We start from the raw sequence: 27,041 nt of genomic DNA on the forward strand, positions 1-27,041 counted from the left end.
GCTCTACAGAGGGTAGTGCATACGGCCCAGTACAGTACATCACCGGGGCCAAGCTTCCTGCTATCCAGGACCTCTATACCAGGCGGTGTCAAAGGAAGGCCCTATAAATTGTCAAAGACTCCAGCCACCCTAGTCATAGTGTTATTTCTGATACCGCACGGCAAGCGGTACCGGAGCGTCAAGTCTAGGTCCAAGAGGCTTTTAAACAGCTTCTACCCCCAAGCCATAAGCCTCCTGAACAGCTAATCAAATGGCTACCCAGACTATTTGCACCCCCGATACACTGCTGCTACTCTCTGTTATCATCTATGAATAGCCACTTTAATAACCCTACCTGCATGTACATAATTACCTCGACACCGGCGCCCCCGCATATTGACACATTGACTCTGTACCGGTACCCCCTGTTTATTGCACCTGCTATTGTAATTTACTACTGCTCTTTAATTATTTGTTTTTCTTATCTCTTACTTTTTTAAAGGTATTTTCTTAAAACTGCGTTGTTGGTTAAGGGCTTGTAAGTAAGTATTTCACCGTAAGGTGTTGTATTCGGCGCATGCGCATGTGACAAATAAAATTTTATTTTATTTGAACCACACAGTTTATAATATTATGTAATCGAGTTTTAGGTTGGTCAAGTTCTGGATACGTACAGGAAGAAGTACTCCAGTATGACCAGGGAGGAGATGGTGGAGAAGTCTGGAAAGTGTATTATTCCTGTGTTACAGATACTCCTGGAAGAGAGAAAAGAGTAGAAGGGGAAAGAGGTTTAAAAAAAAAGGGTGTGTTACAAAGCTGTGACAGCATTTCATCAAGTAAATAAAATGCCAAAATGGAATATTGACAAACTGAGTTGTTGTAGCTGGAATTACAGTAGTATGGTAACTAACAATAATATTGCCATAATAGCTTACAGGTATCTCAGCTTGGGCAGATCAGTGAAGGCCCCCTTCTCTATACTGATCAGATTTCTGATGTTCTGTATCTGTCTAAGGAATAAAAGAAAGCATCACAATAAACATATTATGAATTATTATTTATTTAGAACATTTTAACATTGATTTCCAATATCCCAATCAAGTAACATATTTTTACTCATGATAAGTGCACTTGTGAATCATACTTGTACATTTTTTTGTTACAGTAATATTCTGTCCGGGAATGAAGAGGATTAAGTAAATAAGTAATATTCTGCATGAATTGTTGTGTTCAATCCAGACAAATGGATTTAGAAAAAAGTTCAAAGACCCACAACAAAATCCTCAAATAAACCACAGTCTATTACAGTAACTTATTAGGGTAGGAGACACATACTATGAAAATGTAAACACAGTCAAATCCATAGCCTCCAATGGAACAAAACGTTATCTCACCAATTAAAACCTTCAGAACTGGGAGAGGAAAATTCTGTAATATGGTGTGTGTGTGTGTGTGACACTTACATCTCAGTCAGGCTGTGGAGAGAGAGGAGTGCATGGTTTCTTATGTACCTGGTGCAGTCACTCTGAGATATCTCACTGTAGCAGAAAAAAAGACAGCATAATGTAAATTCACATTATAAAGGAATATTCTCCTTAATCATAAAATAGAGACAGAATATGCAGAGAGTAAACTGCAAATGGATCGCAAAGTCAAATAAGAAGTATTCTGATAAGGCCAAAGGGAATAGGATCAGAGAGGCTCTAGTGACATGCCCTTGACTGATGATGCCCTTGCTACCCTCCAACCCATCCCCCATCCCAAATCAACCTTCCACACCCTCTCAACCCCTTTCTTCTATTGTTAATTATACTTTTTTTATAGACCTCCGTACGTTTTACCCTTCCAGTCCACCGTACCACCCACTGATATGTAATTAACCAACACTTTTCTTTAGATAGCCTTTAAGATTCCATCTTAAACCAGATAATTAAACCTAGCGACCCACTCTGCTTATATTTTCCCTCAGCCCTGTGTGAGTGTGTGTGTGTGTTTGTACCTCTCTTCTTAAGTTGTTCCATAACATCTTAATTACTGTTACTTTTGTGAAACGATTAAAAATCCATTTCATTTCAGAGCATCCTCCCACATGGAGGAGAGGCTGAGCCATGATTTCCAACCAATGTGAGTCATCCATGACAAGACAATACCATCTGAACTCCACCACAGCAAATTAGCCAGTGTGACCTAGGACTGGATTAAATCAGATTGACATCGGCATATTGGTTGTTCTGGTGATGTCGGAGGTGGAACTGCGTTCGAGCTGTCATATCCACAAGCGGCTCGTTGCAACCTACTATGATCCGACAAATCCCATGCAGCCGTGTTAGAAATTCATGCAGCCGTTCAAACACTCAAATTAGACTGATAGGCTATAAATCCCACATCCAAATTAACATGAAAACATGGAATGGCCTAACATCAATGGTTTGACATTTGAGAGTCATTATTTCTCACATAGATGCAGCCCACACTTTCTAGCATCGTTTTGAACTTTAACGCAGTAGGGATAATAAGGAAGTGAGTGGTTTGTGACACAAGAGCAGCAGCTTACCGATATGTCAGTTTTAATCACGGTAACACCTCCAACACCATCAAAACATCTGCTATGTGGATGTTGCCCAAAGCTGGTTAACACTGGTTAACACTCGATCTGATTGAATCTATGCCCTAGTGTTGATTTTTCAGTGTAACATTTCTAGAGTTGCAAAGTCTTGATTCAGGAGTTGATTTAACACTGCATCAGATAACATTGTCCCACTCAAGTGTAAAATTATCTTTATCGTTACACCCACTATGTGCATAACACTGAAACATGAATGGGGTCAGTCAGGACAGAAACATTTACTGTGTCACCACGAACTTGAAGACATGAGTTACACAGGGGTCATGTAGGCTATTTCTTATGGCTGCAGGGGCAGTATTGAGTAGCTTGGATGAAAAGGTGCCCAGAGGTGCCCAGAGTAAACTGCCTGCTCCTCAGTCCCAGTTGCTAACATAGGCATATTATTATTAGTATTGGATGGAAAACACTTTGAAGTTTCTAAAACTGTTTGAATGATGTCTGTGCGTATAACAGAAGTCATATGGCAGGCAAAAATCGGAGAAAAAAATCCAACCAGGAAGTGGGAAATCTGAGGTTTGTAGGTTTTCAACTCATCGCCTATCGTGGGATATGGGTCAGTTTGCACTTCCTACGGCTTCCACTAGATGTCAACAGTCTTTAGAACCTTGTCTGATGCTTCTACTGTGAAGTGGGGCCGAAGGAGAGGGGAATGAGTAAGGTCTGCCATGAGCTGACCATGCTTTGACCATGCGCGTTCACATGAGAGGGAGCTCTGTTCCATCGCACTTCTGAAGACGATGGAATTCTCCGGTTGGAACATTATTGAAGATTTATGTTAAAATCATCCTAAAGATTGATTCAATACATCGTTTGACATGTTTCTACTGACTGTTACGGAACTTTTTGACATTTCGTCTGCTTTTAGTGAACGCGCTTCGTAACTTTGGATTTGTTTACCAAACGCGCTAACAAAAGTAGCTATTTGGACCTAAATGATGGACATTACCGAACAAAACCAACATTTCTTGTGGAAGTGGGAGTCCTGGGAGTGCATTCCGACGAAGATCAGCAAAGGTAAGTGAAGATTTATAATGCTATTTATGACTTTTGTTGACTCCACAATTTGGCGGGTAACTGTATGGCTTCCTTTTGTGGCTGAACGCTGTTCTCAGATTATTGAATATTGTGCTTTTGCCGTAAAGCTTTTTTGAAATCTGACACAGCGGTTGCATTAAGAACAAGTTTATCTTTAATTCTATGTAAAACATGTATCTTTCATCAAAGTTTATGATGAGTATTTCTGTTATTTGATGTGGCTCTGCAATTTCTCAAGATATTTTGGAGGCATTTCTGAACATGGCGCCAATGTAAACTGAGGTTTTTGGATATAAATATGAACTTTATCGAACAAAACATATATGTATTGTGTAACATGAAGTCCTATGAGTGTCATCTGATGAAGATCATCAAAGGTTAGTGATTCATTTTATCTCTATTTCTGCTTTTTGTGACTCCTGTCTTTGGCTGGAAAAATGGCTGTGTTTTTCTGTGATTTTGCGGTGACCTAACATAATAATTTGTGGTGCTTTCGCTGTAAAGCCTTTTTGAAATCGGACACTGTGGTGGGATTAACAAGAAGTGTATCTTTAAAATGGTGTGAAATACTTGTATGCTTGAGGAATTTTAATTATGAGATTTCTGCTGTTTGAATTTGGCGCCCTGCACTTTCACTGGCTGTTGTCATATCGATCCCGTTAACGGGATTTCAGCCCTAAGAAGTTTTAACAGTGTCACTGCCACTTGGGCATAGGAAATTGAAGTGACAGAGACATCACATCATAATGGAAACAAAAAACAAAGCCTCCATCGATGCACTACTGCTTGGATTAAAAAAATTATCAGAACATGATGAGAGCCAGACCTGGCCCACTTCTGGACCGCAATTCCAAGTGGTAACTGGGCTACATAGTAAATGGTAACCTTGCAGATGTGGTGGATACATGTGGTGTCTGGACTGTTCTTAACTTTGTGACCTCATAAGCATGGGGTGAACCTCTCTTGGAGAGTGTTTAATAAATCAATACAGGTAGTCCTGCCCTGTTCCTCAACGATCAGTGTATTATGATACTGTTAGCAAGCTATAACACACACAATATTTGGTTAAATGTTACTCAATGTTTAACTGATTAATGGTGTTAAGAATTAACAAAAATTCAGGAGAGAGGACCACACTTGAATGTAACACTTAGCTAGTTGCCAATTTAACAATCACCAGCTGCTAACCATTGACAATCAGCCTCCACTACTGTTGGCAACACTTAACTAGTTGCCTTGAACGTAGCTCCTCAAACAAGCTCCAGCTGCTACTAACTGATAACCAGTCTCCAACTGTTCTCACTCTCCTTAAATCACCAATACCACCCTGTTTAAACCTGACCAAACAGTCATTCATCCTCTTTGTTTTGTGTTGCATGCTCTCTGTGCTGCATTTTAAGACACTGTGAGTTACCAGCCTCAAAATCATTGTCACCTTCTATCTCGTATTACTTACATTCCTTCAAGGATCTCCTTAGGGGATTGCCATCCTTACAGCAGCCCAACTACCACGGCCTGACGGTGATGTCTACCTGAAACTCCAAGCCAAAACCTACAGAGTAAACCCCTAAGGATCCTTCATCTGCAGTCCTTGGCTTCATCCGGTCTATTCTCATTCCCCTCCTGAATCCTTATTCTTACATCCATTCCATTTCTGCAATAAATATTCTAAACCCATTTCAATTGCTGGTCCTTAAACTCATATAAAGAGATAATGATAGCTTAGGGGGCTGCAATAAACCTCAACCAAAATTTAAAATCGGACACTAATTGAGTTATCAGTAAGTAGACAGCTGCATCCTGATCAGATCAGGGGAAGCTTGTTCCCCTGGCCATAGGAGTTAGCAAGTCAGCACAAACAGATCTGGAACCAGGCTACAGTAAGCCACCCCCCCCTGATGGAATACCATAATATGGGTCTTGCCAATTGGCTTGTAAGTGGTGTGGAGTCCTTGACTCAAAAGCCAAGCTGGGGTAAAGCTGTCAGCCCAGATGAGGGATTCACCCAGCTATACCTGCAATGCATTTGTTAGATGGGATCTGGATGTACAGTCGTGGGAAAAAGTTTTGAGAATGACACAAATATAAATTTCCACAAAGTTTGCTGCTTCAGTGTCTTTAGGTATTTTTGTCAGATGTTACTATGGAATACTGAAGTATAATTACAAATATTTCATAAGTGTCAAAGGCTTTTATTGACAATTACATGAAGTTGATGCAAAGAGTCAATATTTGCAGTGTTGACCCTTCTTTTTCAAGACCTCTGCAATCCGCCCTGGCATGCTGTCAATTAACTTCTGGGCCACATCCTGACTGATGGCAGCCCATTCTTGCATAATCCATGCTTGGAGTTTGTCAGAATTTGTGGGTTTTTGTTTGTCCACCCGCCTCTTGAGGATTGACCACAAGTTCTCAATGGGATTAAGGTCTGGGGAGTTTCCTGGCCATGGACCCAAAATATCGATGTTTTGTTCCCCGAGCCACTTAGTTATCACTTTTGCCTTATGGCAAGGTGCTCCATCATGCTGGAAAAGGCATTGCTCGTCACCAAACTGTTCCTGGATGGTTGGGAGAAGTTGCTCTCGGAGGATGTGTTGGTACCATTCTTAATTCATGGCTGTGTTCTTAGGCAAAATTGTGAGTGAGCCCACTCCCTTGGCTGAGAAGCAACCCCACACATGAATGGTCTCAGGATGCTTTACTGTTGGCATGACACAGGACTGATGGTAGCGCTCACCTTGTCTTCTTCGGACAAGCTTTTTTCCGGATTCTCCAGACAATCAGAAAGGGGATTCATCAGAGAAAATGACTTTACCCCAGTCCTCAGAAGCCCAATCCCTGTACCATTTGCAGAATATCAGTCTGTCCCTCATGTTTTTCCTGGAGAGAAGTGGCTTCTTTGCTGCCCTTCTTGACACCAGGCCATCCTCCAAAAGTCTTTGCCTCACTGTGCATGCAGATGCACTCACACCTGCCTGCTGACATCCCTGAGCAAGCTCTGTACTGGTGGTGCCCCGATCCCGCAGCTGAATCAACTTTAGGAGACGTCCTGGCGCTTGCTGGACTTTCTTGGACACCCTGAAGCCTTCGTAACAACAATTGAGCCGCTCTCCTTGAAGTTCTTGATGATCCGATAAATGGTAGATTTAGGTGAAATCTTACTGGCAGCAATATCCTTGCCTGTGAAGCCCTTTTTGTGCAAAGCAATGATGACGGCACGTGTTTCCTTGCAGGTAACCATGGTTGACAGAGGAAGAACAATGATTCCAAGCACCACCCTCCTTTTGAAGCTTCCAGTCTGTTATTCAAACTCAATCAGCATGACAGAGTGATCTCCAGCCTTGTCCTCGTCAACACTCACACCTGTATTAACGAGAGAATCACTGACATGTTGTCAGCTGGTCCTATTGTGGCAGGGCTGAAATGCAGTGTAAATGTTTTTTGGGGATTCAGTTCATTTGCATAGCAAAGAGGGACTTTGCAATTAATTGCAATTCATCTGATCACTCTTCATAACATTCTGGAGTATATGCAAATTACCATCATACAAACTGAGGCAGCAGACTTTGTGAAAATTAATCTTTGTGTCATTCTCAAAACTGTTGGCAATGACTGTACATTCATCATATATATGATGATATAAAGTTGAAGTCCTACATTTACATACACTTAGATTGGAGTCATTAAAACTCATTTTTCAACCATTCCACAAATTTCTTGTTAACAGACTATAGTTTTGGCAAGTCGGTTAGGACATCTACTTTGTGCATGACAAGTATTTTTTCCAACAATTGTTTACAGACAGATTATTTCACTTGTCATTCACTGTATCTGTCACGACTTCCTCCGAAGTCGGTCCCTCTCCTTGTTCGGGCGACGTTCGGCGGTCGACGTCGCCGGTCTTCTAGCCATCGCCGTTCCACCTTTCATTTTCCATTTGTTTTGTCTTGTCTTACATCACACCTGGTTTCAATCCATTACATGTTGTGTATTTAACCCTCTGTTCCCCTCATGTCCTTGTCCGGTATTGTTGATTGTAAGAGTTTGTGCACGTTATGTCTGGCGTGCGTAGGGTTTTGTCCCATTGTATTTATTTATTTGTGTTGTTCACTGTGATTTTATTATTAAACTGCACCGTTGTAGCAGTCTTTGCTCTCCTGCGCCTGACTTCTCTGCCGCCAGTATGCACACATTACAGAATACCGGACCAAACTACGCACACATTACAGTATCACAATTCCAGTTGGTCAGAAGTTTACATACACTAAGTTGACTGTGCCTTTAAACAGCTTGGAAAATTCCAGAAAATGATGTCATGGCTTTAGAAGCTTCTGATAGCTAATTGACATCATTTGAGTCAATTGGAGGTGTACCTGTGGATGTATTTCAAGGCCTACCTTCAAACTCAGTGCCTCTTTGCTTGACATCATGGGAAAATCAAAAGAAATCAGCCAAGACCTCAGAATTTTTTTTTTAGACCTCCACAATTCTGGTTCATCCTTAGCAGCAATTCCAAACGCCTGAAGATACCACTTCATCTTGTACAAACAATAGTACGCAAGTATAAACACCATGGGACCACGCAGCCGTCATACCGCTCAGGAAGGAGACGCGTTCTGTCTCCTAGAGATGAACCTACTAAAAGTGCAAATCAATCCCAGAACAACAGCAAAGGACCTTGTGAAGATGCTGGAGGAAACAGGTACAAAAGTATCTATATCCACAGTAAAACAAGTCCTATATCGACATAACCTGAAAGGCCGCTCAGCAAGGAAGAAAGAAGCCACTGCTCCAAAACCGCCATAAAAAAGCCAGACTACGGTTTACAACTGCACATGGGAACAAAGATTGTACTTTTTGGAGAAATGTCCTCTGGTCTGATGAAACAAAAATAGAACTGTTTGGCCATAACGACCATTGTTATGTTTGGAAGAAAAAGGGAGAGGTGTAACGCTCATCGTTGTAAGAATGATGGTCGGACCAAGATGCAGCGTGGGGTAGGTTAATCATATTTTATTTATGATAACCAGCAAAAAACAAGAAAGAGTAACAAACGAAACGTTCAGCTTTGTAGGGCTAAAAAGCAACATTACAAAAACAAGATCCCACAACAAACATGTGGGAAAAGGATGCCTAAATATGATCCCCAATCAGAGACAACGATAGACAGCTGCCTCTGACTGGGAACCATAACAGGCCAACATAGAAATAACAAAACTAGAATGCCCACCCTAGTCACACCCTGACCTAACCAAAATAGAGAGTAAAAAGGCTCTCTAAGGTCAGGGCGTGGCAGGAGGCTTGCAAGCCGAAGAACACCATCCCAACCATGAAGCACGGGGGTGTCAGCATCATGTTGTGGGGGTGCTTTGCTGCAGGAGGAACTGGTGCACTTCACAAAATAAATGGCATGATGAGAAGGAAAATTATGTGGATATATTGAAATAACATCTCAAGACATCAGTCAGGAAGTTAAAGCTTGGTCGCAAATGGGTCTTCCAAATGGACAATGACCCCAAGCAAACTTCCAAAGTTGTGGCAAAATGGCTTAAGGACAGCAAAGTCAAGGTATTGGAGTGGCCATCACAAAGCCCTGTCCTCAATCCCATAGAAAATTTGTTGGCATAACTGAAAAAGCATGTGCGAGCAAGGAGGCCTACAAACCTGACTCAGTTACACCATCTCTGTCAGGAGGAATGGGCCAAAATTCACCCAACTTTTTGTGGGAAGCTTGTAGAAGGCTACCCAAAACGTTTGACCCAAGTTAAACAATTTAAAGGCAATGCTACCAAATACTAATTGAGTGTATGTCAACTTCAGACCCACTGGGAATGTGATGAAAGAAATAAAAGCTGAAATAAACCATTCTCTCTACTATTATTCTTACATTTCACATTCTTAAAATAAAGTGGTGATGCGAACTGACCTAAAACGGGGAATTTTTACTAGGATTAAATGTCAGGAATTGTGTAAACTGAGTTTAAATGTATTTGGCTAACGTGTATGTAGACTTCCGACTTCAACTGTAGCTTAACATGAGTATGACAAGTACTAAGTATTCTTTGTGGTGAGGATACTTGGGATTCAGCCTCACCTGGCCTCAACCTCTTGGTTGACAGCAAACTGACCTTCCTGCCACACCATCAGGTCAGTAAGAGTGACAGAGATCAGCCAAAGTAAGTTACTGTGTATTTTACAATAACTACTTGCAGCAAGCTGACCATAAATTATAATAAAATAAGCATGAACTAGGCTGGGCGATATGGCCAAAATATCATATCACAATATTTTTCAAGTTTTTGATGGTATTTGATGTTTTTGAATAATTAAAGTTCTAAATATGCTTTATGAGTAGTTCATGACCCTAGGGTGGCAACACATAAATTATAACTGATTTCAATGGGGCATTCTACATTCTAATTGTTTTATACTGTTCAAACCAACTTCAACCCCAAAAATGTTTCAGCATTTTCAAAATTATTCTGCATTTCCTGCACTCATGTTATAATTTCCCCACTTTGTCACGTAGGGCTGCATGATATGAGCCAACAATCTAGGCCTAATAATGAGTGAACTGTTGGAATCATAGAAATATAATGATTATTCAAATTCTATATTTGGATAGCAGGCAGCACTTTAAATACATCGTTTTTTTGGGGAACTCAGTCTGGGTCTCAACTTTTACAAGGTAGAATTGTAGAATACACAAGGTGCAATATCGAAATGTGGTTGTGCACCAACAGTTTTTCTCTTGTTATGTCAGTCACTAATAGTCACTCAATTATCCCACGTCAGCTAAAATGTTGTAGATTGGTAAATTAGTCTAGCATCCAGCTTTCTAAACTTACAGTAATCAAGGTCAAATTATTTCCCTACAAAACCATCAACCCAACTAAACCATCGACTCCCTACTACACCATCGACTCCCTACTACACCATCGACTCCCTACTACACCATCGACTCCCTACTACACCATCGACTCCCTACTACACCATCGACTCCCTACTAAACCATCGACTCCCTACTACAATCATCGACTCCCTACTACACCATCGACTCCCTACTACACCATCGACTCCCTACTACACCATCGACTCCCTACTACACCATCGACTCCCTACTACACCATCGACTCCCTACTACACCATCGACTCCCTACTAAACCATCGACTCCTACTAACACCATCGACTACCTACTACACCATCGACTCTCTACTACACCATCGACTCTCTACTACACCATCGACTCCCTACTACACCATCGACCCCTACTACACCATCGACTCCCTACTACACCATCGACTCCCTATACACCATCGACTCCCTACTACACCATCGACTCCTACACACCATCGACTCCCTACTACACCATCGACTCCCTACTACACCATCGACTCCCTACTACACCATCGACTCCCTACTACACCATCGACTTATTGACTTATCTTTGTAAACTTATGCAGTATCAGATTATTTTAAACAGCACACTACCTTACACTATCTACAGTTTTTTTGTCTTCAGAAATAGACCGTGGGAGAACATCAGCCATGAGTAGGCCTAAGTATAGCCTTGCACGAGCCTTGGCTCATAGTTTAAAGTTTTATTAGTCGTATGTGGGGATAGACATGGTATACACGCCCAATGAAATGCTTACTTGCAGGTTCCTTCTCGACAATACAACAACAATAATAAATAATACAAGATAAGAATACTCATAGGAGCTAGAAACTACCTGTTTCTGTAGCATGAGGCAGCTTGATGTACAAGTAATCCCTCAGAACAGGATGCTAGTCTATCCCAGGGCCTTACCCCCACTCCATCTACTAAATGCTGAGTGTCAAGCAGAGACGCATCGGGTCCCATTTTCAGTCTTTGGTATGACTCGGCCGGGGTACAAATTCCCAACCTTCTGACTGTCATAACTCTCCTGTGACGATCTGAAGGATCGTGACGATCTGAAGGATCAGGTTACAGGGGGGTCCGCTCTACAGAGTGCTCTCTCTCTTGGGGGGGAGAGCGGGAAGTCGACTGTTTTATGGTCGGTCATAAAATGCCCCTATGCTCTGTAGTGTTCGAGATTGGAATGTAAACTGTGGAACACAGAGAAACCCTTGGACATCAAACGTTTGAATAATTAAACAATGTTTCTATTTTGAATGASAATGATCCATGGACACTTAAAGGACAGTCATGTCGAGTGTGTTTCATTTGTTGATCTCATGAAGGACAGGAAACATACATAACTGTATCTCTGTCAGGTTTACATCTAAATATTGTGAAACGTATGTGATTAAACATTAAACTATTTGTGAAAAGATGTAATGTGATGTTAACCTTCTAAATGAAAGTATGGATTTTCATATAAAGTTGTAACTAGTCAGTGGCCACACCCCCGTGAGCCCAGACATCACATTAGGCGTCATAGAACCACCCCTTCTTCCACAGAGTATAAAACCTAGTTCCTATGAAATGTACATTAGACCAGAAAATATGGAGCAACGCTACATGTTGAAATGGTTAAGAACTACAACGCTATAGACCACGCAAACCACGGTGTAAGCTAAGGTCGCAAATGGTTGAATTTATAACATTTACATTTAAGTCATTTAGCAGACGCTCTTATCCAGAGCGACATACAAATTGGAAAGTTCATACATATTCATCCTGGTCCCCCCGTGGGGAATGAACCCACAACCCTGGCGTTGCAAGCGCCATGCTCTACCAACTGAGCCACACGGGACCAAAACGTGCTGGGTGACGCTGGACGCTGGTGTGTGAAGCGGTTTAAACTACAACTCTACCAAAGGACAAGACCAGAGGACGTGGAGATCATTCCCACGTTGAAATGGTGAAGACATCTAGAAACGAAAGAATAATTATTCAGACTGCAGCTGTTTAAATACTTTAGTCTGGTAAACGCATCCTATTCTAATAAGATTTCCGAATGGTTCTCTGAAGTAATCATTATAACAACTACGACAGACTGTGACTTCCGGGGAAAGCAACCAGAGACTTTTCTGTCGACTCTCTCCAGCAGATGGACCGGCGACCACAGAGAGAGACAGCAAGACATACACTCGTAAATATGTAAATTGCAATTTCTTTTCAAATGAGCGGTCGTTCATGTAAAGTATTAGCACTTTCTATTAGTGTAGTTATCAGCTATGAGTTTCCTGCTATTGAGCGGTCCCCACCCCATTTCCTTTGTCCACCAAGCCATCATATCGGTTTCGTCCGCTAGGGACTTTTTTTGTATCATGTATGAATTAATTGTGTGTGTTTTCATGTATTTCTGTGATTTGATTAGTTAGTTAGTAAATAAATAATTAAGCCAATTTGTATATCACTGATTCATAATTTATGCTAGGGTTCGTGCAGATATCCAAGGGTTTGCGANGATTAGTTAGTTAGTAAATAAATAATTAAGCCAATTTGTATATCACTGATTCATAATTTATGCTAGGGTTCGTGCAGATATCCAAGGGTTTGCGACGTTCAGTAATGAGAACTGATGAGGTACAATTCATTAATAAGCGACTGTTTTGGTAACATATGAAAATATCTGAAGTGTTGATTCGGGAAATAGAGACTATATAAACTTTTTCCTGTGGTGCCCCGACTTCCTAGTTAATTAGAGTTTACATGATTAGTTTAATCACGTAATAATAATTGTACATAGAGAATTGATTTGATAAAATAAGTCTTCACATTTAATGGTAGTCACAGACACAACACAGCGGACACTCTAACCATAAGGCCAGTGAGTTGGTTCATCAACCACGCTTATCATTATTTCACAAATAGTAACCAACAATTTGTTCATATGAATTGACATGCTTTTGATATCCTAAATAGTGGGTGAAAGGTAATACATCATAAATAAATGTAGGTCAAACTACTTCCTCTAAAAGGATGTGTGTATGTAGGCAACTCTGTACTGTCTTAGTTCTTATTACTTATTTAAATAATAAGAAAGACTCCGAATACAAGGAAATGAACTGGAGCTTCACATTTACTAAAATTAGTTAGTACCAGAATAACATAGAACAACACTGCGCATGATCAAGGGTGCTCCATTCTTAAAGGGGACATCAGTAATTAACAGAACATCATCCAAAGATACCCATCCAAAGTGGACATCTCCTTTCCTCTTCTTAAAGCCCCCATACAGTCTTTCACTGTATGTCTATTGAATCACAGTGTGTGTTTATTTAATGAAAATAACTCCAAACATATTTTTTATATTTCCCTGAGCCTCCTTTTGCCATTGAAATGCTCAGTCTGACAGTGTGGGCATGTTGATAAAATGTAAATATTTAAATACACAGCCCTGGTTGGTGGATAAAAATCGTCTCTAGACTCTAGAGCCTACCCGCTTCCAAAAGTCATTGGTCAGACTAATTAGGTCTGATTGCGATGTCATGCTTTGGGCCAAAAGTACCATCCCACCTGAACAGGCTGAAATTCCAGGGCGCCCCCTCACACACAAAAAAACACCTCTTACACTAAAAGGCCATTATCTGAGTGTTACTTTGACCTCATAGTGTGGAAATATTTTTTAAATGTTGACTGTACTGCCACTTTAACATGCATGTAGATAAATGTTTCATAAAATATAACGATAGATTATCACACCTTTCATAAAAGCTACCAGCAGTATGTCTTCCACAAAATAAATACGTTTATAACTGAGCACTAGTCAAGTTTTAAACAGCCTCATGAAGCTTTGCAGATCTATAACATTGAAAAGGCAAACCCAGAGTTAAACTGAAAATGTGTAATAGGGCTAAAGGAATACTGACAGTGCTGTATGTCACAGGTGAAAAGGGCTTAATAAATACATTTAATTGATTGATTGAAACTTACATTCTGGAAACGTTGATCAGTCCTCTGAAGGCATTGCTTGGAACTTCATTCAACGGCAGATGAGTTAGTCTTCTAAAGATTATACACAAGGAAAAAACTTGTTTTAAAAACATGTAGTCTAAGGTATTGCTGGCTGCTGGCAACCAGACCACAGAGCATTTCTTATTATTCTGTATGTAAATCTGTGACAGTCCATTTAGTATGATATTTTATGTTTCATATGGTATGGTATGTATTCATTTGTTTATGTCCATCACCCATTTTGTATGATATGTTTTACATTATAAAGCGGAAAATTAATTTGCAAAGTGGACAATATGTTACAAATCTGTAAAACATGTGATATGTTATGAATTCTAGGTGGCTAGGTGGCTAACATTAGCTAGCTGGCTAACATTAGCTAGACTAAGGGTTAGGGTTAAGTTTAGGAGTTACGTTAAAGGTTTAAGGTTATAGTTAGGGTTAGGGGAAGGGTTAGCTAAAAGGGTTAAGGTTAGGGTTCGGGGAAAGTTTAGCTAACATGCTAAGTAGTTGCAAAGCAGCTAAAAAGTAGTAAGTAGTTCAAAAGTAGCTAATTAGCTAAAATACAAAAGTTGTCCGTAATGAGATTTGAACTCGCAACCTATGGGTTGCTAGACATTCGCGTTAGACATACATTTTTGCCTTAAGTTAACATCTGTACTATGTAACCATACCAAAGTTAACATATCATGCCAATTTGATTGGATTTGCATTTACTATGTTATGTCTAGTCTATGAGACCAGGCTGAGTATTAGGCTACTATGGTGGCCTGAAACTGAAATGAAGAGGGCAAAGCACAATCAGTAGCTAGGTACTGTACTACAGACAGTACTGTCCTGATAAAAGGCCATCATTGTATCTACTGTAAATTGGAATGTGTTTCCTAATTGACTGGTTGAATTCAAAGGTTAAATAAATAATCAAATAATAAATAATCAGATCGACAAAAGTGTCGGGCAAATTAAAAACAATGGGTAGATATTGACGCTATAATGTAATATATGCACAATCCCTCCACCAAAACGGAATGACATTTTAGGGTACTTACAAGTTTCGAATAAACGATGGAGCGGCTTGGGACCRCAGTTGCGTTTCCCTCGTGCAACTGAGTTTCTCTCCCGTGTCTTTGTAACATGTATCGCTCTTCAATGAACATTTGCAAATCGACGGACAAGTGAAAGTCCAGCAGGAGCGCAAATTCAGAACACCAGACAGCYCGAGAAGAACCCACACCGTCCGCCTTGCTGGTGCCATCCTGTAGGCTACCTGGGCATTGATTAACCGCTTCCCCTTTCTCCCCAATTGTCACTTTCTAAAGAGAACTCAAATAAAACCGACCTCAGYTAGACGAACCTAGGTAGCCAACCTAACAAAGCAAATTGAAGCGGAGGAGAAGAGAGGACCATTATAATTTCCACCTGCCCTGCGCTAATGCAAAGTCCTGTATTTTCCTGGGGTGCGTCACRCAGTAAGTCAGCATTRAACAAGTTTACAGTTAGAGCCCAGCCCTGACAGGATCACAACATAACCGCTCTACTCTCTCCACATTAAAAAGCCAAATTATACAAGAAAAAAAAWMSRMGGMTWAAAACAACTCAATTTGGGTAAATGTTTGGTTATTTGGGTTATTTTGACCCAGCTAGTTCACAAACAACAGATTGTTTTCCTTAAATTGGGTTGTTGATGCTGGGTTATTGAGCTATGATACACTGGGTCAGAGCAGAAGACTGGAGGCGTGGCTTAGTAGAACTAGTAGGGGCGTGGCTTTTAGATAGTATTTTTTTGGGCCACTTGAGAGTAAATGTAATTCCGGTTAATCTGTTCTGTTGCATTGTCAATGCATGTTATGGTTGAGCACTGACACTTTTGTAGCTTTAATAGGGCTTACACAATAGTATGAGTTCCTTAAGASCKTATGCACATCCCAATGTAGGGATAGTTACTACTTTCTTATAATATTTAAATATACATTTTATATTKAAATGTCATTTCAAAAATATTGAATGAAAATTGAAATATGCAGAGTACACACTTAAAATGATGAACATTAATGAAATTTACTCTCACGGGTGGCCAAAAATGAGCTGAAAGTCAGGCCGCTACTAAGCCACGCATCCAGTCTTCTGATCTGACCCAGTGGATCATGGCTCAATAACCCAAGTAAGTGACCCAACTGGCTCGGTCCAAAATAACCAAACGTGTGTTCTGTCCAATATTTACCCAGCACTGGGTTGTTTTTAAAGCAGTATCTTTTGTGTAGGCAGCACTGTAGGTTAGGCTGCACGTCACTCAGTTTATGTTGTAATAGCCTGGTTAAATGCCATTTAGTGGTTCCTATAGGCCGCTGCTTTGTGCAGTTTTGAGTTGTTTCCTWAGCTACTACTTTGTAATACACATMAAATTAATTTATTATTCAAAAGTAWGCATTTTAAGCCTATTCGACATGGTGTAGCCCCCCAATCCCAATTCACGGCACTGGCCTACAATAAATAAAATAATGTGAACATGAATGTCATTTTACGAGGGGGGCAGGAAACCTTGGAGAGGCAGCTGTGCGGTTATATAACCCTCACTGGTGAATGGATTTAGCCTACAGTCCTGTCAAGCAGTGGACTTCTTCCTTAATTGGTCATCTCTGGTCACCTCCTCTGCTTCTCTGCAATAGGGAGTGGATTGTTGAGCGTTGACTATTCAGACCTAGCATGTTTTAAGCATTTCATTGTACTTTGTACACCATGTGTTTCCTGTGCATATGGCAAATACACTTCACTTGATATGGAGTGGCGGGAAGGGACACAGGCGATCATACACTTACTAAAAAAAATATGATTCCTAATTTACACTGTTACGAGAGCAGTTTTATTGTGCAATACAGCAGTTTAATGGTTTGGAACAGATGTGCAGGCCAGATATATAAATGACAAAACAAAGATTTAATAAGGCAAACATTCCAGGTTAAGCCAAGCTTAAGGGCACTTGTTATATAAATAATAGTATATATAAATAACATTTATATTATCTTATTTATCTTCATACACATTACCATATTGCACTTAACTTAAACAATCACTTTTTTACAGAAGGAAAAATAAGGAAGTAATGAGAAATAGAAATGAGAGAATAAACAGAATGAGCTGCAGGAAAGAGGGATGGTGCCATCGTGAGCATCTTTAGTGGCTTGTGAAAGTCCTTTGGCATTTCTCCTATTTTGTTGCCTTACAACCTGGAATTAAAATAGATTTTTGGGGGGTTTGTATCATTTGATTTACACAACATGCCTACCACTTTGAAGATGCAAAATATATATTTTTTTGTGAAACAAACAAGAAATAAGACAAAAAACTGATACTGTTAGCGTGCATAACTATTCACTCACCCAAAGTCAATACACCCCCAAAGTCAATACTTTAAAGCCACCCTTTGCAGCAATTACAGCTGCAAGTCTCTTGGGGTATGTCTCTATAAGCTTGGCACATCTAGCCACTGGGATTTTGCCAATTCTTCAAGGCAAAACTGCTCCAGCTCCTTCAAGTTGGATGAGTTCTGCTGGTGTACAGCAATCTTTAAGTCATACGACAGATTCTCAATTGGATTGAGGTCTGGGCTTTGACTAGGCCATTCCAAGACATTTAAATGTTTCCCCTTAAACCACTCACGTGTTGCTTTAGCAGTATACTTCGGGTCATTGTCCTGCTGGAATGTGAACCTCCATCCCAGTCTCAAATCTCTGGAAGACTGAAAAAGGTTTACCTAAAGAATTTCCCAGTATTTAGCACCATCCATTATTCCTTCAATTTTGACCAGTTTCCCAGTCCCTGCAGATGAAAAACATCCCCACAGCATGATGCTGCCACCACCATGCTTTACTGTGAGGATGCTGTTCTCGGGGTGATGAGAGGTGTTGGGTTTGCGCCAGACATAGCGTTTTCCTTGATGGCCAAAAAGCTCAAATGTAGTTTCATCTGACCAGAGTACCTTCTTCCATATGTTTGGGGAGTCTCCCACATGCCTTTTGGCGAACACCAAACGTGTTTGCTTATTTTCTTCTTTAAGCAATGGCTTTTTTATGGCCACTCTTCCATAAAGCCCAGCTCTATGGAGTGTATGGGTTAAAGTGGTCCTATGGACAGATACTCCAATCTCCGCTGTGGAGCTTTGCAGCTGCTTCAGGGTTATCTTTGGTCTCTTTGTTGTCTCTCTGATTAATGTCCTCCTTAACTGAGTTTTGGTGGGCGGCCCTCTCTTGGCAGGTTTGTTGTGGTGCCATTCCATTTTTTAATAATGAATTTAATTGTGCTCTGTAGCTTGTCTGGTAGGCCCAGTGACACGAGCCTACCAGACGAGCTAAATCACTTCTATGCTCGTTTCGAGGCAAGTAACACTGAGGCATGCGTGAGAGCATCAGCTGTTCCGGATGACTGTGTGATCACGCTCTCCGTAGCCGACGTGAGTAAGACCTTTAAACAGGTCAACATACACAAGTCGCAGGGCCAGACGGATTACCAGGACGTGTGCTCCGGGCATGTGCTGACCAACTGGCAGGTGTCTTCACTGACATTTTCAATATGTCCCTGATTGAGTCTGTAATACCAACATGTTTCAAGCAGACCCCCATAGTCCCTGTGCCCAAGAACACAAAGGCAACCGGCCTAAATGACTACAGACCCGTAGCACTCACGTCCGTAGCCATGAAGTGCTTTGAAAGGCTGGTAATGGCTCACATCAACACCATTATCCCAGAAACCCTAGACCCACTCCATATTGCATACCGCCAAAACAGATCTGCAGATGATGCAATCTCTATTGCTCTCCACACTGCCCTTTCCCACCTGGACAAAAGGAACACTTATGTGAGAATGCTATTCATTGACTACAGCTCAGCATTCAACACCATAGTACCCTCAAAGCTCATCACTAAGCTAAGGATCCTGGGACTAAACACCTCCCTCTGCAACTGGATCCTGGACTTCCTGACGGGCGCCCCCAGGTGGTGAGGGTAGGTAGCAACACATCTGCCACGCTGATCCTCAACGCTGTAGCCCCCCAGGGGTGCGTGCTCAGTCCCCTCTTGTACTCCCTGTTCACCCACAACTGCATGGCCAGGCACGACTCCAACACCATCATTAAGTTTGCAGATGACACAACAGTGGTAGGCCTGATCACTGATAACGACGAGACAGCCTATAGGGAGGAGGTCAGAGACCTGGGCGGGTGGTGCCAGAGTAACAACCTCTCCCTCAACGTAACCAAGACTAAGGAGATGATTGTGGACTACATGAAAAGGAGGACCAAGTACGCCGCCCCCATCCTCATCGACAGGGCTGTAGTGGAGCAGGTTGAGAGCTTAAAGTTCCTTGGTGTCCACATCAACAACAAATTAGAATGGTCCAAACACACCAAGACAGTCGTGAAGAGGGCACGACAAAGTATATTCCTCCTCAGGAAACTAAAAAGATTTGGCATGGGTCCTGAGATCCTCAAAAGGTTCTACAGCTGCAACATCGAGAGCATCCTGACTGGTTGCATCACGACAATTGCTCCGCCTCCGACAGCAACGCACTACAGAGGGTAGTGCGTACGGCCCAGTACATCACTGGGGCTAAGCTGCTTGCCATCCAGGACCTCTACACCAGGCGGTGTCAGAGGAAGGTCCTAAAAATTGTCAAAGACCCCTGCCACCCCGGTCATAGACTGTTCTCTCTACTACCGCATGGCAAGCGGTAGCGGAGTGCCAAGTCTAGGACAAAAAGGCTTCTCAACAGTTTTTACCCCCAAGCCATAAGACTCCTGAACAGGTAATCAAATGGCTACCCAGACTATTTGCATTGTGTGCACCCCCCAACCCCTCTTTTACACTGCTGCTACACCTCTGTTTATCATATATGCACAGTCACTTTAACTATACATTTATGTACATATGTACATACTACCTCAATTGGCCCGACCAACCAGTGCTCCCGAACATTGGCTAACTGGGCTATCTGCATTGTGTCCCGCCACCCGCCACCCACCACCCGCCAACCCCTCTTTACGCTACTGCTACTCTCTGTTCATCATATATGCATAGTCACTTTAACCATATCTACATGTACATACTACTCAAATCAGCCTGACTAACCGCTGTCCGTATGTAGCCTCGCTAACTTTTATAGCCTTGTCTACTGTATATAGCCTCGCTACTGTTATTTTTCACTGTCTTTTTACTGTTTTTATTTTATTTATTCCTTACTATTGTTCACCTAATACCTTTTTTTACACTATTGGTTAGAGCCTGTAAGTAAGCATTTCACTGTAAGGTCTACACCTGTTGTATTCGGCGCACGTGACAAATAAACTTTGATTTGGTTTGATTTGATCTGTACTTATCCACAATTTGTCCCTGACCTGTAAGGAGAGCTCCTTGGTCTTCATGGTGCGGCTTCCTTGGTGGTGCACCTTGCTTATGGTGTTGCAGACTCTGGGCCTTTCAGAACAGGTGTATTTCTACTGAGATCATGTGACAGATCATGTGACACTTAGATTGCATACCAGGTGGACGTTATTTAACAAATTATGTGACTTTTGAAGGTAATTGGTTGCACCAGATCTTATTTAGAGGCTTCTTAGTAAAGGGGTGAATACATATGCACGCACCACTTTTCGTTTTTTATTTTTTAGAATTTTATGAAAATATATATATTTTTCATTTCACTTCACTAATTTGGACTATTTTGTGTATGTCCATTACATGAAATCCAAAATAGAAATCGATTTAAATTACAAAAAACGCCAAGGGTGAATACTTTTGCAAGGCACTGTAGGCAGTGAGCATCAGATGGCTGAGACCCATTTGAAAAAGCAAGATAGGTGAAGGGGAGGATAGATGGCAGAGGAGAGGTTGAAGAGAGGAGAGATGGAAGGGAGGATTGATGGCGGGAAGGAGAAAGCAGGAAGTTTCTACTGTAGGCAGTGAGCATCAGATGGCTGAGACCCATTTGGAAAAAGCAAGAATCGGTGAAGGGGAGGATAGATGGCAGAGGAGAGGTTGAAGAGAGGAGAGATGGAAGGGAGGATTGATGGCGGGAAGGAGAAAGCAGGAAGTTCTTACTTCTCATCCTGTCAGAAGGCATCGGTCATGCTAAGAGCCTGTCAGTATGTAGAGAGAGAGAGAGAGAGAGGTGAAGAGTGGATGAGAGAGAGAGATGGAGAGAGAAAGAGATGGAAGGACAGAGAGAGAGAGAGAGAGAGAGAGAGAGAGAGAGAGAGAAGAGAGAGAGAGAGGTGATGAGAGAGAGAGAGGGAGAGAGAGAGAGATGGAAGGACAGAGAGAGGCAGTCGCAGCCTTCATCTGAGCAGGTTCACCTAGTTCTTCTGATAGGTTCATCTAAAATGACTGACTAATAATGCCAGTTCTCATTATCCAGTTATAATGCCTTGAGTCGCTACACACCAAGGTTGTTATAGTAAACTAAAACTAATCATAAGAAAACAATTTAGTCAACTTAAATAAAATAATTAACAAAACTGTTTGAAAAACTAAAACTATACTGAAACTATTATCTTTCACTCCAAAACAAACTAAAATGAAAACCATCAAAATGAAATGGGGTTTTAAATGGGGTGTTCATGCTTTTTTTCTAATGGGGCTCAGCAAGATGACGTTGCCACGAGCATCACTGCAGATATTGGTCACATTTGAGTGGTAAGGCTAATGCAACRGACTGTAGATGAAAGTCAAGGAGTAAAGTAGAGGTAGGTGCATCTGTGACAGCCAGAAGTAGGACACTAATGTGGTTTCCAACAGCAAGCCTCAGATCAACATGGCAGTGTTGCCATTGTTTATAAAAGGTTTTCTTTCTAAAGTCGAATTAAAACATGTTCTAACCCCATATCACACACTCACAAACTGAATCATAATATAATATTGTGTGTATACGTTGTACAATCAATTAGTGTGAGAGAACCTCAAAATCACATACATATGTATATCTACAGTACACATAAATCAAGGAAAATGGGTTCCTGTTTCATTTATGTCTTTGAAAAAATTGTAGACCCCCACAAGTCTGGTTCACCCTGGGCGCAATTTCCAAACGCCTGAAGGTCCACTTCATCTGTACAAACAATAGTACGCAAGTATAAAACACCATGGGACAACGCAGCCGTCATACCGCTCAGAAGGAAACGATTCTGTCTCCTAGAGATGAACATACTTTGGTGCGAAAAGTGCAAATCAATCCCAGAACAGCAAAGGACCTTGTGAAGATGCTGGAAGAAACAGGTACAAAAGTATCTAATCCACAGTAAAACGAGTCCTATATCGACATAAACCTGAAAGGGCCGCTCAGCAAGGAAGAAGCCACTGCTCCAAAACAGCCATAAAAAAGCCAGACTACAGTTTGCAACTGCACATGGGGACAAAGATCTTACTTTGTGAGAAAATGTCCTCTGGTCTGATGAAACAAAAATGGGGGTGGCAGCATCATGTTGTGGGGGTGCTTTGCTGCTGGAGGGAGTGATGCACTTCACAAAATAGATGGCATCATGAGGCAAGAAAATTATGTGGATATATTGAAGCAACATCTCAAGACATCAATCAGGAAGTTAAAGCTTGGTCGCAAATGGGTCTTCCAAATGGACAATGACCCCAAGCATACTTCCAAAGTTGTGGCAAAATGGCTTAAGAACAGCAAAGTCAAGGTATTGGAGTGGCCATCACAAAGACCTGACCTCAATCCCATTGAAAATTTGTTGGCAGAACTGAAAAAGTGTGTGCAAGCAAGGAGGCCTACAAACCTGTTTCAGTTACACCAGCTCTGTCAGAAGGAATGGGCCAAAATTCACCCAACTTTTTGTGGGAAGCTTATGGAAGGCTACCCGAAAAGTTTGACCCAAGTTAAACAATTTAAATGCTCCCAAATACTAATTGAGTGTATGTGAACTTCTGACCCACTGGGAATGTGATGAAAGAAATAAAAGTTGAAATAAATCATTCTTTCTACTCATATTCTGACATTTCACATTCTTAAAATAGTGGTGATCCTAACTAACCTGAGACAGGGAATTTTTACTCCGATTAAATGTCAGGAATTGTGAAAAACTGACTTTAAATGTATTTGGCTAAGGTGTATGTAAACTTCTGACTTCAACTGTACATTTTGAATCTGCGCTAAATCAGCTTGCCAGTACTTTTTAAGGTCATGTTCATTTTGCACTGTAGATTGAATCTGTATCTCATACAAAGAGAGCTAGAGAGAAAACATTACTTTAGGAGGAGCTCTCCTGTTGCTGTTCTGCTTGTCCTGTCTAGATTGTTGATTGTGCATTTCCTCCCTCCTCTCCTGCTTACCCAGCTGCTCGCTCTCTCTCTCTTGTTAGTGTCATTCAGTGTGTGATTGTGATTCTGTTGTTGCACTGCCTCAGTAGACATCCTGACATCCCCAGGCAGACCCTGATGGTTAGCAGCCGTCTTCATTATGTTCCACAGGCCTGGTCTCTGACTGGGGCTCTCTCCCATAAAGACCTGGGTTCAAATACTATTCAAAATCTTCCTCAACACGGGGGCTCCACAAGGGTGCATGCTCAGCCCCCTCCTGTACACCCTGTTCACCCATGACTGCATAGCCACGCACGTCTCCAACTAAATCATCAAGTTTGCTTACAACACAACAGTATTAGTCCTGATTACCAACAAGGATGAGACAACCCCCAGGGAGGAGGTGGTGCCAGGAAAATAACTTCTCCCTCAATGTTAACAAAGTGAAGGAGCTGATCATGGACTTCAGGAGACATCAGAGAGAACACGCCCCCATCCACATCAACGGACCGCAGTGGAGAGGGTGAAAAGCTTCAAGTTCCTCGGCGTGCACATCACTGACAACCTAAAATAGTCCACCCACACAGACAGTGTGGTGAAGAAGGTGCAACAGAAACCTCAGGAGGCTGAAGAAATTAGGCTTGGCCCCTAAGACCCTTACGAACTTCTACAGATGTACCATTGAGAGTATCCTGTTGGGCTGTATCACCGCCTGGTACGGCAATTGCACCGTCCGCAACAGCAGGGGTCTCCAGAGGGTAGTGCAGTCAGCCCTATCAAATAACCAGGGGCACACTGCCTGCCCTCCAGGACATCTACAGCACCCGGTGTCACAGGAAGGCCAAAAAAAGATAATCAAGGACCTCAGCCACCCGAGCCATGGCCTGTTCACCCTGTTACCATCTACAAGGTGGAGACAGTAGAGGTGCATCAAGCTGGGACCGAGAGACTGAAAAACATCTTCTATCTCCAGGCCATCAGACTGTTAAATAGTCACCACTAAATAGTCATCACTGTTACTAACCGGCCCAGTACCCTGCTCTGAACCTTAGTCACTGTTACTAGCCGGCCCAGTACCTTGCCCTGAACCTTAGTCACTGTTACTAACCGGCAGTTCCCTGCCCTGAACTTAGTCACTGTTACTAGCCGGCCCAGTACCCTGCCCTGAACCTTAGTCACTGTTACTAGCCGGCCCAGTACCCTGCCCTGAACTTTAGTCACTGTTACTAACCGGCCCAGTGCTGTGAACCTTAGTTCTTTATTTTTCTTTTTTGGGTTTGTGTGTATTGTTTTCTATTGTTAGGTATACTGCACTGATGGAGCTAGAAACATAAGCATTTTGTGTGTATGTGACCAATAACATTTGATTTGATTATTTTTGGTGGTTGATACATTTTAAATGATTTCAAGTAGTAATTGAACCCAGGTCTGCTCTCTCATGCCACTTACTCTTTAATGCCACTAAAGGTAGCTTTTTAGGGAGCTTTCTGGCACCTCTCCCTGGATGGCTGTTGACATGTCAGTATCCTGCTGTTTGATAATCAGAGGACACCAGGGGTGTTACACGAGGTGGTTTGTGTGTGTGTGCGTGTGTGTTTGGAAGACTGACATGTGCTCATGTGGAGAGCAGGGAGACCATTTTTAGTGCTTGGTCCTGTGTGGCTCAGTTGTTAGGAGCGTGGCATAAGCAACACCATGGTTGTGTGTTCAATTCATGGAGACTGGGGAGGTGTGTTCAATTGGTGAGACTGCAATACACCTGTAACTTGCTTATAAAACTTACTCAATATCAGGGACAGGTAGATTCAAACACGTACATACCGTGTCAGAGATTGGTAGGAGAGAGGGGTAAGTTGAGCCATATTTTACATTCAGCATTACTACTTCAATGGAAATATAGTATTCTTTCTAACAAAGATATCTAAATATATTTCAAGGTGCTGTGTATCACTGGAAATAATCAGAATGAGCATAGGGTCAGGGTCCATTGAGCCGCCTTATGGTAAGTGGGTGATGGTGTCTTGTGACAGTGTTGGGGAAGATAGTTTACTAAGCTACCAATTACTTCACACTGAAAGAAGTCAACCTACACTAAAGCTACCCCTACGGAAAATATAGTTTAACATAACTAAAGTTACTTTGAAAAAGTAGTTAACTACATACAAACCACTTGGTGAAAAATTATCATATGTAAATCTGAAATGTCGTAGACTATAAATTGCAAGAACAGTTAAAAAAAAATATATTTTCACGAAGTCAAATCAATTCATGGTGTTGTAGGTTTCATGATGCTTGTATGTAAACCAAAGTAGATTGTTTTAAGATTGTTTAATACATCAGTTGGTGTCTCTATAAGCTACAATATGAGATCCTAAACCTAGCATGAAAGTGCATCCTTGTAGCTGTGTGGGCTAATATAGTAAAAATGTTTGCCTTGGGGTAAGTTGAGCCAATGGCCATGGGGTAAGTTGAACCCCATACAGATTATTAATACATTTTGTCAGTTTTATGCATAATATGCATAGTATTTTTGCAATGTGTCAAGCATATGAACTCAAGTGCATTTTATTGTTAGCCAGCAGCCAAGGAACTGCGAGGAAAGAAGTCCATTTAAGCAGCAGCAAGGAATGATAACATTTACTGAATGACACTGAAGAGATACATTGACATAAAGAAAACAAAGATGAAAGAGAGAAAATGATAGTAGCAGATGCAGATCTTATCTAATGACATTGTGCCTGAGCTTGCTAAACATATCAAGAATCTGGCGGACCAATTCCATGGCTTAGTACCGTAGCTTCAATTACATAGAGCGTGCCTACAAATTGGCACATCGAAACAACATCCCTCCCAGACAACTGGTCAAAAAATGGAAGGGTAAGTGAAATTGAATAGAGAGATAGATATATATCTAAATGTAGGAATACATTTAAAATAAATAATATATCACTCCCCCATTCCATTAATTAAACTGTAACTTCTTAACCTACCAACAGTGTTGGGGAGTAGTGAAATACATGTAGTTCAACTGACTGACATGCCCAAAGTAAACTGCCTGTTACTCAGGCCCTCAAACAATCGCATGGCATGCTTTCGCTGTAAAGCCTACTGTAAATCGGACAGTGCAGTTAGATTAACAAGAATTTAAGCTTTCAACCGATATAAGACACTTGTATGTACCTAAATGTTTAATATCCATCATTTTTATTATTATTT

At 41.4% G+C, this 27,041-nt stretch overlaps 1 pseudogene; it reads right to left on the reverse strand.

Annotated features, from left to right (window-relative positions):
* LOC111968064 (lutropin-choriogonadotropic hormone receptor-like) overlaps nucleotides 1-15,867 on the reverse strand; it is a 50,404-nt pseudogene extending 34,537 nt beyond the window's left edge.
* Nucleotides 15,868-27,041: the final 11,174 nt, after the last annotated feature.

The sequence above is a fragment of the Salvelinus sp. IW2-2015 genome, linkage group LG8 (genome assembly GCF_002910315.2).
Source record: "Salvelinus sp. IW2-2015 linkage group LG8, ASM291031v2, whole genome shotgun sequence".
Lineage (NCBI taxonomy): Eukaryota > Metazoa > Chordata > Actinopteri > Salmoniformes > Salmonidae > Salvelinus > Salvelinus sp. IW2-2015.